This window comes from Stegodyphus dumicola, chromosome 1 (assembly GCF_044657685.1).
Source record: "Stegodyphus dumicola isolate Sdum_Otavi_A_Nest chromosome 1, ASM4465768v1".
In the NCBI taxonomy this organism is placed as follows: Eukaryota; Metazoa; Arthropoda; class Arachnida; order Araneae; family Eresidae; genus Stegodyphus; species Stegodyphus dumicola.
The window spans coordinates 270,988,267-271,007,994 of record NC_140768.1 but is presented as its reverse complement, the minus strand read 5'-3'; the positions used below and the strand labels follow the sequence as shown (position 1 = coordinate 271,007,994).

General features: G+C 32.1%; 1 protein-coding gene across 3 annotated transcripts in view; it reads right to left on the bottom strand.

The window, feature by feature from the left end:
* Nucleotides 1-19,728, bottom strand: part of Sap-r (prosaposin) — a 213,936-nt gene that overhangs the window by 143,974 nt on the left and 50,234 nt on the right. The window lies entirely within an intron of this gene.

Genomic DNA, 19,728 nt, shown 5'->3' with positions numbered 1-19,728 from the left:
CTTTATGTATTTACTGATATATATAATGTTTCAGTTTGTGGAAACGAAGAAACATTTTCTATGGAGACAGGCGTCAGCTATCTTGTAGTTAATGAGCGGGATGATTACTCGTTACAATTATGCTGCGTTGTAGACGGTTGCAACTTTTGAAGAATCACGAAACAATTTTTTCCCATGGTATAAATTTATTTTCAGAAGAATGATTTCTTAGAAATACATATTTGCTGAGATGAGACAACATTATGAATGCAATACGCATTATACAATAGCTACACCGTATCACATTTTGAAACAATGGGCAAAGTCAACAAGCGACTACTACATGTTAGTGAAGCGGAAGCTAGAAGCGGAAAAAAGGGACGACGGAGCAAGAGACCGGGTTATTTAAAGGGATGCAAAGTCTTTATCTAGAAACTAAGCGGGGATTATTCGAGAATTTTCGGTATAGCGGAACACACTGCAGTTGTCAGATGTTAAGAGGGTACATAATTAAATCTAAAGAAGAAATTTAAAGGGCTTGTAGAGACATTAGGTATTTTTTGAAAGCAGGCAAGATGAAAAATGAGCAATCGCCTTCGCCGGAAATCGAACCACGGAACTTTGGAATACCGGCCCAGCGTGCAGAACCACTACACCACGAAGGCACGCTAGGAAAGCAGGAGAAATACCTTATAGGCTTATATACGAGTATATATATTACTTTTTTATGGTTTTTATTGCAATAGAAGTCTAGAATTTTTACTAATTTAAAATACTGTATAAAAAATTTATTTATTATAATAATTTACGGTTTTAAATGAAATTCTGTTCCTTGGAACAAGTCATTCGGAGAAGTAAATATGTTTTTAAAAACAATAAAATTTTAACAAAAATTATAAATTCTCTAAAACTAATTTATAACAATGAATCTTTCATAATAAATATTATTCTTTTTGTGCATTAAAATAGAACTGTGAGACCTAGAATTGTACTGAACTGCAGAGGACGTGTTTAATTAATATATTTACTTCGTATAATGTGCAGTCATACAGGTATAATGTGCAGTGTGATGACATCTTAAATACGTAATTTACTTTTGAGTAGCAATTATATTTCTTAAGAAAAAAAGTAATAAAAAATTTATACTTCTAAAGAAAGAACGATACGATACGGCGAAAAGAACGTTACGAAGGAACTAGGTGCTATACTGATTTGAAAAGCGTATCTTCCACCCGTTTAGTTTACGCTTGTCTGATTGTGAGTGCGATTTTATCATTGAATTAATATTTACTTAAAGACCTAATCTAGATTTCTTAAAGTCAACTTAGCATGGTTGGCGGTCTTTCTCCATCCTGACAACCCTAAAGGAAAGGATTACAATGTTATGAATCATCTTCTATGGATCTGGTTGAGAGGAAATGACGGCGCGGCTGCTTTTGCTCTACAATTCTGAAAAATCTTTAAATTTATATAATTTTTTTAATTTATTTATTATTATTATTGTTTTTTTTTAATTTTCCGACAAATTTAAGTTTTCTCAAAATCTGGTCTCAGTACTCACCAGAGCAGTCGACTGGTGGATAAGTGGATAAGACAACTTAACAAGCATATTCATCTAAGATGTTTGGACAGCTGTCATGCTGCTAGTCATCACTGGAGCTGACTGTACTGGAGCTTTCATGGTTTTTCCCAATGTGTTATAAGGAGTGTCTCTAAGAAAGGCCTCCATGAAGGCTCTTTAGGAAGATAACCCTGATAAGTTTTGCTATAGTTAAAATCAATATAGCAAATCTATTTATCCCATAATTTAAAAAAGCAATTTTCAGCTTAACGTTCTGAAATAATTATATTTAAATTTAGGTATACAAATAGAAATTTCAGAAATAAATAAAAATATATGGAAGTTATGCAATAAAAGAACGTATTTAAAAGCAAGATTACGAAAAAATACATCGAAAATGGTGATAATAGGTTGCTGTAGATTATATGTTATAAGATAATACAAACGAAAATCTATACTATTAAAACTTTTACTGGTCTGTCTGTTTTGTTTGCGACATTATCTCCTCCGGAATGGCGGGGAGCTGAGTTTCAGGAGAGGAACTTCCGGACTCCAAAAATTCGTGGGAAGCCATTTCGACCGTTCTCATCTTCGTATGACTTTGATTAGCTGAGATATTAATTTATAACTCTGAAAACGCTAATTTTCGACCGCATTTTTCCGAGTGGCAACAATCTCACGTAATGGAGATAAAAACCTGCTTTGTTTCCATAAGTGTTGCCATTGCTAGCTTTCAAATCGTAGAGTTTGTTAATAAAAAATTTGTAAGTTTTACAAAATATGAAATAAAAAAGATAAAAAAAAGAAAATCTGAAAGGTTTCAGATTTTAAATTACGTCCAAAGAGGCGTTTTTTTAACGTTTTGTGCGGTACCTTTATTTATCAAATATCATGTTCTTTGCACTTAAACCATAAAATTCAGTTCAACGTCAATGTCGCAAAATAGTTTTAAAATGAGCATATCTTTAGAATTTCCGATACACAGTTCGGCGCCCTGGAGATAAAAAGGGTTCCCCCTCCCGTAGAGTGTGGCCATTGCTCACTTTGAAATCCTTGAGTTTGTTACTCAAAAATTCGTTAAAGTTTTTCAAAATATGAAATCGATAATAAAACAAATTCCAAATTTCCAATTTGGGCTTCCAGATGTCTATATTCGCAGAAGGATTACGTCGTTCAAAATTGGATGGCTCTAGACGCCGTTGTTTTATCACAATGCGAGATACATTTATGCAGATTCTTCATTATCTAATTTCTTCAGATATAATAGAGGGCGATAATATTTGGTGGCAACAGTTTGAAATGTGAAACGGATATTCAGAGTGATTTCACGCAAAATCGCAAAACGAAAACAATAGTCCCTCAGGGATAAAGCCCCTTTGGATTAAAAATAGCATTGCCAAACATTAAATATATTATTTCCCATTCCAAAAATTCGTGGGAAGTCATTTCGGCCATTATCTTCTTCGAATGACTTCGAAGACCAAACCAGAAGGCCAAACCAGAGGGGGGGGGGGAAATTGACACTTCAGGTTGGTACTGTACGTATACGTATGACAGGTACTTATACGTATGACTTCATGATATATATTTTATGAAATATAACAACCTTTTCTCAATATCAATAAGAGAATGAACGCAGCAATAGCAATAGCATACCGTGTCAATTATCCTAACTTGAAACCAAAAAATTTGCCGAGAATCAGCCGAGATATTAATTAAAAACTCTGAAAAGGCTAATTTTCGCATTCATTTTTTCAAGTGGCAAGTCTTGCGCGCTAGAGATAAAACGCTGCTTTATTTCGAAAAGTGTTGCCATTGCTTGCTTTCAAATCGTAGACTTTGTTAACAAAAATTTGTAAGTTTTACATAATATGAAAAAAAACCTAATATTGCCAAACATTAAACATATTATTATTATATAACGTCATTATTCTGACGCTGAAGAAAGCACGCGCTTGCATGTGACGTCACTTGTCAAAAATTTTTCCTTAATGTCAGCATTTTAAAAACACGGCTGCTGCTGGCAAATTTTTTGGTTTCAAGTTAGGATAATTGACACGGTATTCTCTTATTGATATTGAGAAAAGGTTGTTATATTTCATAAAATATATATCATGAAGTCATACGTATAAGTACCAACCTGAAGTGTCAACTTTTCCCCCCTTCTGGTTTGGCAACAAAAAAAAAAAAAAAAAAAAAAAATTATTTACAAAATGGCTGTTGTTTGGAAAGAATGAACTAATTTCATTCATATTGAAATGCTTTTGTGCATTTTCTTTTTACGTAGATATATATAGAACTTATAAATTTTGCCCGCTCATCTGGCGGTCTTGCCCGCTAGCTTAATATACATAAACTTCGGAAAGAGTGTCGTTCTGAAATCCTCTTGTTACGTTCAATGACATACACGGCGTCCATAAAAGTTCTTACTCAGCCTTTATTTTCTCAAATGTTGCTCCTAGACATATATTTTCCTTTACAAAAATGGTTTAAATAACGCAAATATTCGTGTTTTTTGCATTTTTTGATTTAAGGAAATCCGTTTTAGACTTGTCTGTGTAAATTATTGTATTGTGTATTCTACTGTATTATCGTTGTATTTTTTATAGTTTTTGTATCTCTGTATAGTTTTATAAGGATATTTGTCACCGTACTACCAGCTGCATTAGAAATAAATAAAAAAATCAGTTTTATAGAATTACAAAATCTAATTTTTTACATATTCCTCCGGCCCTTATTCCATTTATTTAGAAAAATTTTTCACTCGCAATAAATAAAACACAAAAAGTGTGACGTACAATAAAAATTAACCAAGATATTTGATATTAAAGCCAGATGTCATATTCACGGGTAGTATACAAACTGAAGAGCGAAATGTTTGCATTTGTACGAAACAAAAAATAAATTATCAGTTTAGTACCATTTCTATGCAGATTATTGTGAAACGTATTCATCATTACACATTTCTTCAAAATGAAAATATTATTCACAGAAACTTATAGATTTCGTGTTCTAGAAAATACTGGCAGGTTTCAGTACCGCCACGTGGTCAACAATAATTGCACCGCCACGTGGTCAACACGTGGCGGTGCAATTATTTGCATTAATTAAAATGGAAAAATATTTGTAATTTAATGACTTTATTGTATGATTACAAGATTATGCTTCTGATAAGGTTACGAAAATAATGTTAACATTTTTAAATATATTCAAGTGAAATCATAAAACGCGATTGTTTTAAATGTGTATTTATTTAACCTCCTTTTTATAAAAAGAAAAATTAATATATTTTCAATTACTCAAGATAATCAAATCACAAAAGCTTTCGGATACTAATGAGATTACAAACAAAATGATTTGCAGTAAAAATTATGTGTAATGTTATGAATTTTGTATACATGTAAGTAATTTTATTGAAATTATATTGTTGCGTCCGTACGGGTTCATAATAGATTGAATGCACACGGTCTGATGAAAAGTTAATAAAATTTATTTTTATTCACAAGAGATAAAACAAAATGCTGATATTTTTCCTCACAGATATTCGTACAATATCACAATATCACACAGTAGTTATATTTAAACTACTAAAACGTTAAATAAAACACTATTCAAAATGCAGAGAAAGATAATCCGATCTCACCGCGAATTTGCTACAATTAACAAGAACTAAGTAAACAACTGAACTGAGATGTTTTCCATCGGCTTTTATAAACTTTTTAATCATGCACGAGAACATTCTGGTATTTTCTCGAGGTTTCCGGAAAGCAAAAGAGTACAATTACGAGATATCTATTTATTAAATATTAAATGCACGTGCTCCTGTATTTTTCACTTTTTCAGCGTAGCTTTTTTTAAAACTCGTCACGCGCTGCATTGGACGGGAAAATGAAACAATTTTAAAGGCAATTCTACTAAAAATAGCAAATAAATACAAAATCCGTAACAATATGTACAATTTAGCTTCTCTTGAATAACATAACATGAAAGGCATCAAATGCGAAGCACTGCTGAAAAAATAGGATTACAGGTGTAAGTCTTCCAGGTGCTCATTCGGGCGAAGTACGTTATTCAAAGTTTGATGGCTCTAGGTACCGTTGTTTTTTCACAATGCGAAAAAAATACATATGTTCACGAAGATTCTTTATTATTTAATTTCCCTAAGTATAATGCAGGATGATAATATTTGGTGGCAACAATGTGAAAAGTAATTCAGACTTTTACAACGCAAAATAGTGTGAGACTAATAGCCCTTCTTGGCTAACGCCGTTTGGACTAAAAATAAATTTTTCTTATAAATTATTTACTTCTTTGGTAAAAAAAAAAAAAAAATACATATATCAAAAGTAGTAGTTTTAGGCACTGTTTTTAATGAGATGTATGTGGTTGCTTTCGCTGTATAGCAAATTAAATTCTGGTGCGATATATGACACTGCTGAACGTGAAGATTTCAGCATTGAGCGATATTTTGATTTAATAAGCCTTAGAAATTTAAAAAGTCGTTTTATACAACTATGTGATGCTGAATGCCAGAACATTTCATGCCGTTTCAGTAATTCCTGGAAATCTAGTTCTACCTCCGATCCAGAATTCATATAGAAACTCGAGTTTTCAGTTTGTGTCTTTCGATAGTTCAACAAATTCCTCTTGGGCTTTTCATGACAGATTATTAACCTCATTAATATCAATGAAAAATGGTTTCTACAACCAACATAACATTCAGAAATCGACATTCGAAAAAATTTATAAATGATCTCTAATAATTTTTGCAGTTACAGCTTTCCATTATTTTTTTTCAATTATAAACTTATCGATACTCGAAAACATTTCGAATGAAGCCTTTCCTTACCTATTCTTTCATATGTTAATCTCTATAATAAAACTTCCAATTTTGATCTTCGTAGTAAATATACTGCTATTTTTACCCTCGAAGAGATAAACTGAGATCGTTTAGTTTCTCAGAAATACCTGACAAATATCTATTTCAATATTTAAAATATGATAATAGAATCAAATTAATAAAAATTACTATAACTTTTATTAAACATAATTTTCACTATCATAATCTTCATTACGTAAGTGAATTTGATAAACTGTTTCAGAATTATAAAATATATCGCTTATAGGTCGTTCTCATTTATATGCACTTTTCTATCGGTTCTTTCAAAATGTAAGTGTGACGTGACTTCACTTTCTAAAAGTCTGAATTTAAATCCTTATGTACCAACTCAGCAAGCAATGAAAGATAAAATTAGAAAAAAAAATCTTTAATATAAAAACTTGAATTAATATTACAAGATGAGTGGAGCAATATCTCTCAAAAAATTGTATAACCTATATTACGGTAAAAGTCAAGGGCGATCATATAAAATATAAGACAAATCTAAAACTATATTTTCTGAATTTTATCTGATGTATTTAGTAAGTGTTTGATAACATTTGTAAGCATTACCTTGCACTCTCATACATATACTATTCACAATCAATGTATGCTCATTTTTTTTATAAAATATGTATAAAAGTTTGAAGTACCTACAAAATTAAATATCGCATGGAAAAATGTTAATTGTGTGTTGAAGTTACTTGATTCGGTTAGCTTAATTAACGGTGTTAATGTCCAGTCACTTTCGTCACACATCGTATACGTTTACATGAGGCAAATATTCTTATTGTTGCTGAACATACGTTTTGCATAACAACATGAAAATAAACCAAGACAATTCGAAGAAAATGCTCATTCTTCATGTGAATTCATGCATTACTGTGGGATAATACATAAAGCAGTCGGCAGTTATAAGCTATTAGACTTATTGTACAGCAAAATGCATTTAAGATATTTTCTCCTTTTACGAAAAATGTTTCTCAGATTCTTTTATGAAGAATGTTTCTCAGATTTAGTTAACTACAATTATTTTGAATTGTAGCTAACAAAATACAATGATGAGTTAATCTGCAATTTAATTTCTTCATTTTTTTAATCGCATGACTTACTTCATGCTAGTTCAAAGTATGCAAATGTACACATTATCAATTTAATGTAAAAAATGAATAATACTGGATAACGCTTCAAACAGTATTAGAAAAAGCAATCTGATGTGTACACAACATGACTTCCTTGTACGGAATATTAAATTATTAGCATTTTTCTTGTATTTCATTTAAACTTAATGAATTGAATTAAATCTAATTCGCCGACAGCGCATAAGCCACAATAGAATAAATGCATTCTTTAAAATTCACTCTAGTATTTGTTTATCATAGCAACACTCTGGCGCTAGATTCACTTAACAGTATTAATAATTATATAAGAGTTAACTTATATATTTCGTTCATATTATAACTCATAATGCACAAAATTTATATCATTTAAAGAATAGAATTATCTAATCGTTGCCACGTGTTCTATTCAAATACTATAATAAGCTAGAATGATGTATAAAAGAAATTAAGCAAACAAAACAAAAAAGAAACAGTTTTTCACAGACGATTGAATATTTCTCATTTAATTAATTCAGTTCTCACTCCACGAGAAGGCAAAAATACATAAAAACTCAAAATATCTATATTAAAAAATACGAAGTAAATATTAAAATACTTATTTCCTTGAATAAATTCCAGAATGGATTAAGCGTAATTTAATTCGCAATAATAAAAGAAGGCGTTATCTTTGTTGTTGCGAAGCTTTTTCTCTACACTGGCAACGAAACCACTATTCTGCTAATTTTCAAATGTAAACAAATATGGCTGCTATGCTAATAAAAATTAGGCTTAGCCGCACTTAAAAAAATTTTTAAATTGTCGATAATTCCACAATTATTGCATGCAGATTAACTAAAGGCATAAAAACCTTAACCGGAAGATAAGAGCAATATAATGTAATCATTTTTAAAGCTAAAAATGCACAATTTGCAAACGTATAAGAATAAAGAAACTGAGCTCACTGAGGCGAGTAACAGACTGTATATGTATATATATATGTAATATTAAAAGCACAGGAAAAGGAAAAGACAGAACACTGTCGATGCGTGATTAGACCCATATTGAAGAAGATTTTGATTGCGTAGTATGCTAGTAATGCTAACTTGGTAACATCTAAAGAACTTGGCAGTCGAGGCAGTTTTAATTCCATTTTTATTTCCAATTGATATTTGTGGCCACAATCACTTGGCACTCTAGTCGTGCCTTTCCACAGATTTACATTTTAGATATTGTTGAGATAGAAAGCAAGCCAGCGAAATTACATCTTAGCAAAGTAGAGAGCAAAAGCTGAAGTGCGTCGTTATGAAAGATGGAAGCACGCGAAGAGAAAAGTTTTGGTTTACAATTCGGTAATTGGTTGTCAAGAGGCATCGCATCTGGTATTAACGGTTACGTAAGATCGCATGATTAATTTGAATGACGCAATGCAGATAAGTTATTACGATTTTAGAATAGAGAGGAAGAATTAATGTTTATAGTTATATTATAATTCTGATTCATACATTTTTATTTTATATATATACGTATATTTATATTCTTTTAGTGCGGCCGATTGCAACCAAAATAGAAGGTGCACATCTACATGTTACAGCAGTTCTATATGCAAAATTTCAAAGTTCTGACGCTACTCGTTTTTGAGTTATGCAAGATACATACATATGTACGTACGACAGACGCCACGAAAAAAATCTCTTCAGAATTCATTTTAAATCAGTTTTATAATTTTTTTGGGGAAAAAGAGTCTTTCATTCTGTCCTTAGGTTAAGATGTCATGCAAAAATATTATTAAATTTCATTTGATAGCGGTCAAAATTAATATTTTTGTTGAAATATGATGCCCGAATTTTTTCGCAATAACAATACTTCCTTTTTACTTTACAAGGAAGTAAAAACTATATAAATCCTGAAAAATTTGAAATTTATTGAACCTTATGATGAATGGCACAGCAGTTCTTTCTTTGTTATCTAATTCCAAGGATAATCCATTTTCCTCGTTTTATTAGTTGCAAAATGGTGAAAAAGCACTTTCTAAAACTGCGCTGTGAATTTCATTTTTTCGCCTTTTATTCATGATTATAACATATAAATGTTAAATATGAATAATTTTTATAATTGTAAACATTTTATTCTAGGTATATGCAATAAAAATAATTTTAGAAGTACTTATGTAGGAACACTGAGACGTAGACATACATATTGTAAGACTGTAAGATACTGTTAGATAAAGTATTGTAAGATTGTAAGATAAAATATTGTAAGATAAAAGATATGTACAAAAATTATTATTTAAATTATCAATAGTCTTTAATTCCCTCTCTCTTTTCTAAAAAAAATCATGGACTGCCTCATTTCTAGATGAATCTATTTTGCGTGGGTTGCGTAACGCTTATGACGTAGCTACTTCGGAAACTGAACTCAAAATTTCGAGAACTGAAACTTTTCTAACCTAAACCAAAACCTTATCTTGGTGAGCCTCCACATTGGACATCTGCGCACTTTCGCTTCAGCTCTCTTGCAGTGATGACGCTATTTCGCTCCCTTTGCTTTGTTGTGCTGCTAACTACGCCATTATCTAAAATTTCATACTCTGTATAAAATTGTGGGGTGCGTATTGATCATGTGTGACGAAAAATATGTTTTATATAATTAATTCATGTCCAGCAAAAAAATTATATTTAATTCGACCACGTCTGTCATCTTTCTAACTACGCAGTAAACTCGTATCGCAGAGAGCCCTCATTAGTCCGTTGCAGCTTACTCCATGTCATTTTACTATATATATGAAGAACACAGTTCAAAACATTAGGTTGTCAAGATGTTCTCAAGCGTAAAAGCGTTGATAAATAATGATATGCTATAGAATACCAGTTTATGCAATTAAGCAGATCATAATTGACTAAATGCTGCTTTATAGCTATTGCAAAACTGCTTTGCGCGTTCCTGAATTGCTTTTTGAGGATTTAACCGTGACGTAATCAGGTGAGAAGTTTACCGAATGCAGCGAATGAAGCGGGATTTAATTTAACCCTTTTCTGCGGGGTAGCACTTGGTGACAGCTAAGCTAGTTTATCTCTCAAGGTTCTCAGACTAGAGTTTTATGACCGCAGATATGCATTTGTATCTGTGCTGTGTATTTCATCTAATTTGGGCTGATAAAACCATACCAAATCCATAGGCCTATGCTTCTTGAGGTTTCAAGAAATAACTTAGATAACTAGTAAGCTGGCTCGAAAAAAACTGCTGAAGATAGGATAAGTACGTTCCTGAACGTCTGCCAGGCTTGTCCTGCTGCAAACACGAGTAATGTCCAACGGCCCAATTGCGTGTAGAACACATTCAGAAATCTCTGCCTTTACATTGCACAAAAAGGGATATTATTCGAGATGAACTAAAGCTCTCATTCATTAAATTTTGTAAAAAAAAAATTTATTCTTAAAATTTAATGATGCATTTTTATTCTTTACATGTAGCTGCATTTTTATAAGTACTAAGAGGCTCGTTCGAGTTTATCGCTATGATCAAAAGTCTTTCTTTCTTTCTTTTTTTTTTAATTCCCCCCCTTTTGGGGGGAAGGGGGGCAGGCACTAGCCATTTTAAGCTTTGGCTACTACTAAGCCCAAAAGTGGTGGTCATTTTATTATGGAGGCACCTAATAGTCGGCCACCGTTACTTCCTGTGAAGGGACAGATAATTTACATCCATGCCTTCTCCGGGATTCGAACCCAGGCTCTTCAGTAGGGCAGTCAAGAGTCGCTAACCACTTTCCCGTCTGGCAGGCTTATGATCAAAACATTTACACCGATTTTTAAAATACTTCCTAATAAGCTATTCAGTTCAAAATTTGTACGCACCATTTGTGGATAACAATAGATAAAGCAATTTTTCTATAAATTTAACATATCCAAACTGATAAAAACTGATTTTCACCATATTCGAACATCGGAAAGAACTACCAGTATTCAGAGACTTTACCGTTCGGCCGCTAGTGGGCCAGATATATTCATCTCAGAAAACTAATTCATTGTATATTGTAGAAGCTGTACATGAAAATGTTAATGACATTTTAAGAACAAAAATAAACTGAAATAAAACAAAATATAATCTACTACGTACGTACATGCGTTCGTACAGACGCCACGAAAAATTCTCTTCAGTTAATTTTAAAGCAGTTTTATAATTTTTTTTGGAGGAAAAGAGTATTTTATTCTGTCCTTACGTACAGATATCACGCAAAAACATCGTTAAATTGCATTCGATAACGGTCAAAATGGATATTTTCGTTGAAATATGCTGCCTGAAACTTTTCGCGATTGCAATACTTCCTTTTTACTTCGTACAAGGAAGTAAAAAACGATGTTTAGTATGCGTTTTCTTCTCTACCACGATGTTTTCTCCTTACGATGTAGCTTCTTCACGACGTTTTTGTCCACGATAGTTTCACCGGTAACCTACATAACTACTTCGAAAACTGAACAAAATACAATTTAAAGTATATTACTTATGTAAATAAGTACATTATTTGGTTAAATATATTGACTGACAATATATTTAACCAAATAATGTTTCCTGTCCTAAAAAAACGAAATAAATGGTGAGTTTTCATTAAAAAGTATGAAATAAAAAATAAATAAATAAAGGGAGAGAAAGAAATACAAGCATTTATTACATTAAAATGTTGAACTTAAACTAATTGTTTACATAATCAGTCTAAACTTTTATGCTGATGAAGAAGGAATTGTATACCAGCACAGTTGTAACTAAATATGAGGGTCATTCACACGTTATATTCTTCTGCCGTTTCATTAAGCCAAGTGGAAACCACATTCTACAACTTTTCATCACTTACAAAACGGTTAGCGCCCCAAAACTCTTTCAGCTTAGGAAAAATATCGAAATCGCTAGCAGCAAGGTTCTGACTATGGGGTGGATGATTAAAAAATTTCCATCCGAATCGATGGAGCAGACAACATTCAAATGTTAGATGAACTGGACATCGTCATAAAGAAGGTGTGTCAGGGTGGACATCGTCATGAAGAATGTGTGTCAGGGTGGACGTCGTCATGAACGAACATAATTCCTCCAGAAAGCATTATTTTGGATGGCTCGTCGTAGTTTCTTAGAATCTCACAGTAAAGATTTGCGCTGATCGTAGTGCCTTTTGACATGAAATCCACCAAAAGAAAACCTTTATGATCCCTAAGAAAGTTGCCATGAGCTTTCGTGTTGAGAGAGTCTGAATTTTATCGTATTTTTTTTTTGGGGGGGGTAATGAGGGATGCCACTCAAATGATTGGAGCTCGCTCTCTGGAATGATATGATACACCCAGATCTCATCAACAGTTATAATCCGAACAAGAAAAGCGTTGCCATCTGTGTGATATTGTGTCAAGAAAGTCAGTGCTGAGCTTTGAGTGCAGTGACCACCTAGCTTAACAAACTGGCGGCAGAAGAGTTGTAAGGATTATGTTAATTTTATTAACAGTTAAATTTTGAGTTAAACTTCCTTTCCTATCGATTCTTACTTCAACTTATCACTTCCGACCAGAACGTAGTTTTAGAATCACGTCTGAATGTTAATGAGGAAGAGCGGTATATAACCGCGAAGTTCTACAATCTTAGTGAGACAGATACCAGATATTCTGGCTGCACGCGTCCACCTTTTTAGGATACTCTCTTGTAAGCTATTATTACGCTCGGCCGTACTTTAGGCCTTCGCAGTCAATTAGCGTAAAGGGGCCAACTCTGTTAGAATTTTGATAGCTTTGGCTATATCTCTTTAGTTAAGATTAGTTTAGTTTAATTCTTAGTCTCTTAAGTTCAAGCCCAAGTGTCAGCTTTATTGTACAACTCCAAGACGGAATTTTGTTAAACTTTAATTGGAATAATAAAGGGTTATTTTACCCTTCGGAATAATAAAGGGTTATTTTACCCTTCTATCTTGTTGTTTCCTGTCACACGAACTCAAGTGATTATTCTCTAAGATTCTTCACTTCCAACAAAAACTTAGAATTACTCAGTGGAGAATCCTACAGAGTATAATTCCGAAAGTTCGTAAGCAGATACCGCAAATGTTTAAATGAAGGTGGTGATTAAGTACAGAAGTAAAAGAAGCTTCAGATATGTTATAGAATCGTTTCTTTTCCAATAAATATTGTGCTTTTCGTTTTGTTTAATTAAACGATTTTTATTTTCTGGATGACCCTTGTATGTACGCATTTTTCAGACAAACGTTTGACCATCAAATTCTGATTTTTCATTATTCATGAGCACAGAAACCGTACCTCAATAAGCTACTAAGAAACTGACATTATAGTGCAGACAACGCCACTTTTGTTTTATGGGTATCATGACATAATTTATCCAATTTTCTGAGACTTGATTTTCATTGGATATTATTGGTTAAGTTCATGATCGCTCAAAAGGTAATCATAAAGAATAGATACAAATTTAAAAAAGCACACCGCAATAGCATGCTGCAACCAGCAAAAATACGAGATAAAACCTTATGCTACGACACATCGTATAGTTTTTTTAATTAAAAATTACTTAAAAATAATATATATATTTTTCCAATAAATAAGGATGCAAATGACAACAGAAATAAAAATGTTTGAGCAAACAATTTTACTCGTCCTCATGACTCATCGATTGCACTTATCTCATCGATGTTTGCTGCATCCAAATCTCTGGGTTTTCGCTACAGTCACGTACGGACTGTATATTCATTGTGTACACATCATCCACGAAAGAGGATATTTCCAAATTGAACTTTGAGAAACTCAAACACGTTAAAATTATTAAGGCTTTACGGGGGCTATAGAAGAAGTTACTACCTAAATGATACAAGACATTCCTTGTTTGATCGTCACACATGAGGCCTGGTATTACTGTCATGGAAAAATATGAGTCAGCAGGCCTGGACGTTTTCTGCGAATTTATGTAATGTTGCTCGGTGCTTCAACATTCTACACAGTATAATGCAAGCTTCATATTCAATGGATCAGAAGAGCAAAAAATGCATAATATCCCATTGTTCCAGTGTACATTCCTCTAGCATGGTAGCCATTTTTATTCTGCCTTGACACACCTTCAATGTACTACTTGAGTTAGTACGAACTATCTATTACTGAGAGATAGTACGTTTGCTACCTGCTAATACTTTTTGAAACTGCCATGGCTATTTCTTTCAGTTCCATTGAGTTTGTAACTTGTTTATTAAATATCACAATGATCGGTCACAACCAGCAAGGGCAAAAGACAAAAAGTAAGACTACAGAACAGATGTAACTTATTTGTAAATAATATGCAGACGTGCTGCCAACATTTTTTCAAATGTTCAGATTTCAAAGTATTCATAAAAAGAGGCAAATTTTGAGTGTTTACTAAAACCACGAAATGGGAGCGAGGGAGTAATAAAACCATGGTGTTCTATTCAAAACGGGACATACGGAGCTAATTAAACATATCAATCTCAAACAAGTCTTTAAAAAAAAAATTCTCTATTTTTCAGTTCAACAATACCAAGATACGTAAACATACTGGAAAAAGCGAAAATTAAGTTCATTAACGCACCACAGCTTGTCACCGTACACAAAGAGACAAAATAAAAGTTCAGCAAAGCAAAAACAAATAATTTATGAATTTAATAAATCTTGGAAAACTCAGATTAATGCATTACACAATAGCAAGATTTAAAATAAAATAAAATAAAATTAGTAGGATCTCAGGCAGAACGATAAGCTGCTTTAAATCATCTTTCAATAGTGTTTTGAATTTGTATCTACGAACGATCTACTAAATAAAATTAGTAGGATCTCAGGCAGAACGATAAGCTGCTTTAAATCATCTTTCAATAGTGTTTTGAATTTGTATCTACGAACGATCTACTAAATAAAATTAGTAGGATCTCAGGCAGAACAATAAGCTGCTTTAAATCATCTTTCAATGGTGTTTTGAATTTGTATCTACGAACGATCTACTAAATAAAATTAGTAGGATCTCAGGCAGAACGATAAGCTGCTTTAAATCATCTTTCAATAGTGTTTTGAATTTGTATCTACGAACGATCTACTAAATAAAATTAGTAGGATCTCAGGCAGAACGATAAGCTGCTTTAAATCATCTTTCAATAGTGTTTTGAATTTGTATCTACGAACGATCTACTAAATAAAATTAGTAGGATCTCAGGCAGAACGATAAGCTGCTTTAAATCAACTTTCAATAGTGTTTTGAATTTGTATCTACGAACGATCTACTAAATAAAATTAGTAGGATCTCAGGCAGAACGATAAGCTGCTTTAAATCATCTTTCAATAGTGTTTTGAATTTGTATCTACGAACGATCTACTAAATAAAATTAGTAGGATCTCAGGCAGAACGATAAGCTGCTTTAAATCATCTTTCAATAGTGTTTTGAATTTGTATCTACGGACGATCTACTAAATAAAATTAGTAGGATCTCAGGCAGAACGATAAGCTGCTTTAAATCATCTCTCAATAGTGTTTTGAATTTGTATCTACGAACGATCTACTAAATAAAATTAGTAGGATCTCAGGCAGAACGATAAGCTGCTTTAAATCATCTTTCAATAGTGTTTTGAATTTGTATCTACGAACGATCTACTAAATAAAATTAGTAGGATCTCAGGCAGAACGATAAGCTGCTTTAAATCATCTTTCAATAGTGTTTTGAATTTGTATCTACGGACGATCTACTAAATAAAATTAGTAGGATCTCAGGCAGAACGATAAGCTGCTTTAAATCATCTTTCAATAGTGTTTTGAATTTGTATCTACGAACGATCTACTAAATAAAATTAGTAGGATCTCAGGCAGAACGATAAGCTGCTTTAAATCATCTTTCAATAGTGTTTTGAATTTGTATCTACGAACGCAGCGGAAAGATCTGAAAAGTAATCGCTGCGAAGCCAGAAAAGAATTTCTGAAAACGTTTTTATACAGCTAAAGAATTTTAAGTTTATTCTTTCTTCCACTTCTAGCATTATGAGAAAGCAACCCCTTATTTATCTATAACGTAATATTAATGAGTTCTTTTCTGTTTTCTTTTGAGCAATCATAGATAACTGCTTAGTTAATGTAAATTTACTCTGCTTCTAAGTTTTATTTCTAGGACTTTGCGAAATTCCTAAATATAAAAGCAAAATTAAGTTCCTTAATAGCAGTTCTAAATCTTGCTGATGAAGTTCAATCATTGCACTAGCATTTTGCTTCCATATTTTTTAGTCTTCACGATACTGATTCAACAAGTATTAGAGCTCAAATAATCGATTGCGCAGACAGTCAATGATTGAATAATCCAGGTTGTGTTGCAACTATGCATCTAATAAGAAAAAATATTTTTCCCAATCTATCATAACATTACACCCATTTTAAATTTCTATTTGATTTAGAAATCAGATACCGTCATCCCTTAAATTATGGGCCTATAAATATTGAAGGGGGCTATGAATATTGAATTATGGACTATGAATATTGAAGGAGGTTGTGAATATTGAATCATGACCTATGAATATTCAACCACGGGTCTATAAATAATGAAGTATTAAAACTTCTGATTTAAAATTAGATAATTTCTATCAACCGCACGATAGTTAACAAAAATCTAGTAACTCGAAAAAAAAAAAAAAAAAAAAAGCCACCAAAATTTTCTGCATTGCGTTACAAATTCTGAAAATCCTTTATCTGGAAGATTATATTTTGATCTCTTCGATGATGTAAAAAAATTACAATTTTGTGATAATTAGTCTCACCATTAAATAAGCGCTGTGAAAAAAATTCAGTATTAAACAGAAAAAATATTTAAATCGAATTTTCAAAACATTAGTGCGGAATATATTATTGTCAGCACAAATACGTTTATAAGAAAAAATTCAAGTAAATCGGATAGGTAGAAAAGGAGACCAAAAATTAATTTCAAAATCTGAGACAAATACATGCATAAACCAAGTTAAATAAAATCATCTTAAAATTGCTCAAGTCGAAAAAATTAACATTATTTCCAGATTTCTGCTTTTCATGAATGATTCAAAAATAACGTCAAAGTAAGTAAGTATTCAAGCATTCAAAATGAACTTTCAGTCAACACTTTCAGAGATATGATTTAACAAAACTAAGCCCCTAGTAACTATGAATTAATAAAAGAAAATGTTTTAAACCACCACTTATCACATTATGAAACACTGTTTGTAGAAACGAAGTCCCAAATTGGAATTAAAAATGCATGATATTAATCAGATAGTTATTATCTCATACCTACAAAGTTCTAAATCTACTTCCGCTAAATAAACGCTAATGCTCTTTTGCTTATCGTATAAGTATTTGGACTTGACTTAACAAAGTATAATGTCCATTAAATTATCGAGTCATATCTTTAAATAAATGGAATATTAAATAGGTTGAGCAGATATGAGTTTGATAAAACAAGAGAATAACAATTTTACTTTCGATAAGATAAGAACACATTACATCTCTACATCTATATAAGCAAACTATTACAGATAAGTTAACTACGAATATTACAATAATGATTGTATTAACTATAAAAACTAAAATTTTCTAATAAACTTAAGCATTTACTTAAAAATTTTACCTCACTCCCGTACTGAATCATAGGAAACGAAAATTGTTAACATCTTTTTCTTTTTGTAATTTAAATGAAAATAAAATTTTAAAAGGAATTTTGTTTTAATACAAAATATACTCAAAAAGAGGATTTTTGCAAAAATAGTCAAATCTATGAATAAATCCTAGCAATTATTATTGAAAACTAATATCCTAATAGATCGAGATTCAGTAAATGTTACATTCGTAGTCGAAACAAAACCAGAAAATAAACGAAGATCCTCAATACTTTAAATAATATGTGCATGTAAAGATATTGCATTTTAGATAAATTAATGTGCTGTGACCTACATTTTCGTTTCAAAATATTTTAGATTTACCTACGAAAAAACGTTTCTACGAATTATTAGGAAAAAAAAATGTTATCCGAAACAAGTCCATTCTAATTATTTCGTATAAATGATGTGCTTCCATAATACGTTGCTAAATTCTTAAAATAATTACAACGAACTCACACAATTTATTTCGAAATTTCAGTTACATCACAAGCATCAATCACATCGATTCATAGTTTATCCTTAATAAACTTATGCCCTTGGGAAAAAAACTTCTTTATTAAATGCATTATAGACATGTGATAATTTTGAATAGGAAACTAGATAAATTAGAAGATCGCCGCATAGATCTAGAAGACAGCCGTTAAACGAGGAGATACTTAGCTGCGTCATAGTTACTTCGACAGACCCCCAACGCGTTGATTCACAAAAAGAAATAAGGGAGACAGCTTTGACGAAAATCCACATCATTCTTGGGCGAGTGATGCTCCCTACAATTTTTGTATAACAGTAATTTATATCTTAACAATGATGAAACCAAACCAAGCGATGCGAAGCACATTCGCTAGCATGAAGCAAAGCAGGGTTGATTTGTTTTATTTAATTACGGCCTCGAGGGCTTCAAGGGCTATCTGCAAAGGCAAGGCATGCCTTCGTGGAGGACTTTTTAAGAGACTCTAACTCGTGTACACGTTACACATGCTGAAAACCACGAAAATTTTATTTTTATGTCAGTTACGTAATGTGAATTTTATGGCTACAAATAAACTTTGATATATTTCTTTCAATGCTAAAAGCCAGTTACCTTGCATAAGAAACAAAGGTTTTTATGTGAGGTTGTATTAAACAAAGGTTTCTATGTGAGGTTGTATTTAAAGCATCCCATTAGCAAGTAATTAAGCTGATTCGCTTGTAGAGGACCTATCCATCTTTCATCAGAGTTATTATTATATTTTATTGTATTTTGTTCGTTTCTGTGTATTAATTATTATATGCCGCCCATCCGGTATAACGGTTAGCGTCGCTGACTGCCTTGCTGAAGGGCCCGGAGAAGGCATGGATCTTTGTAAATGTATCAAAATTAGGGATGGATTGAGCTAAATCGCACTGTCATCTGTAAGGTGCTGAAGGCTGTTGCCAACGGCAGGAGTATCTTGCGCTTCTTATCACTAGGAATTTCGTGGGATTGAGCTGATGTTACTGTCAGACAAGTGAGCATAAGTAACAACACCAACTATTATTACGCTGATCTTATAATAAGAAATCTGTTTTTTTACAGAGTACATAAGTATT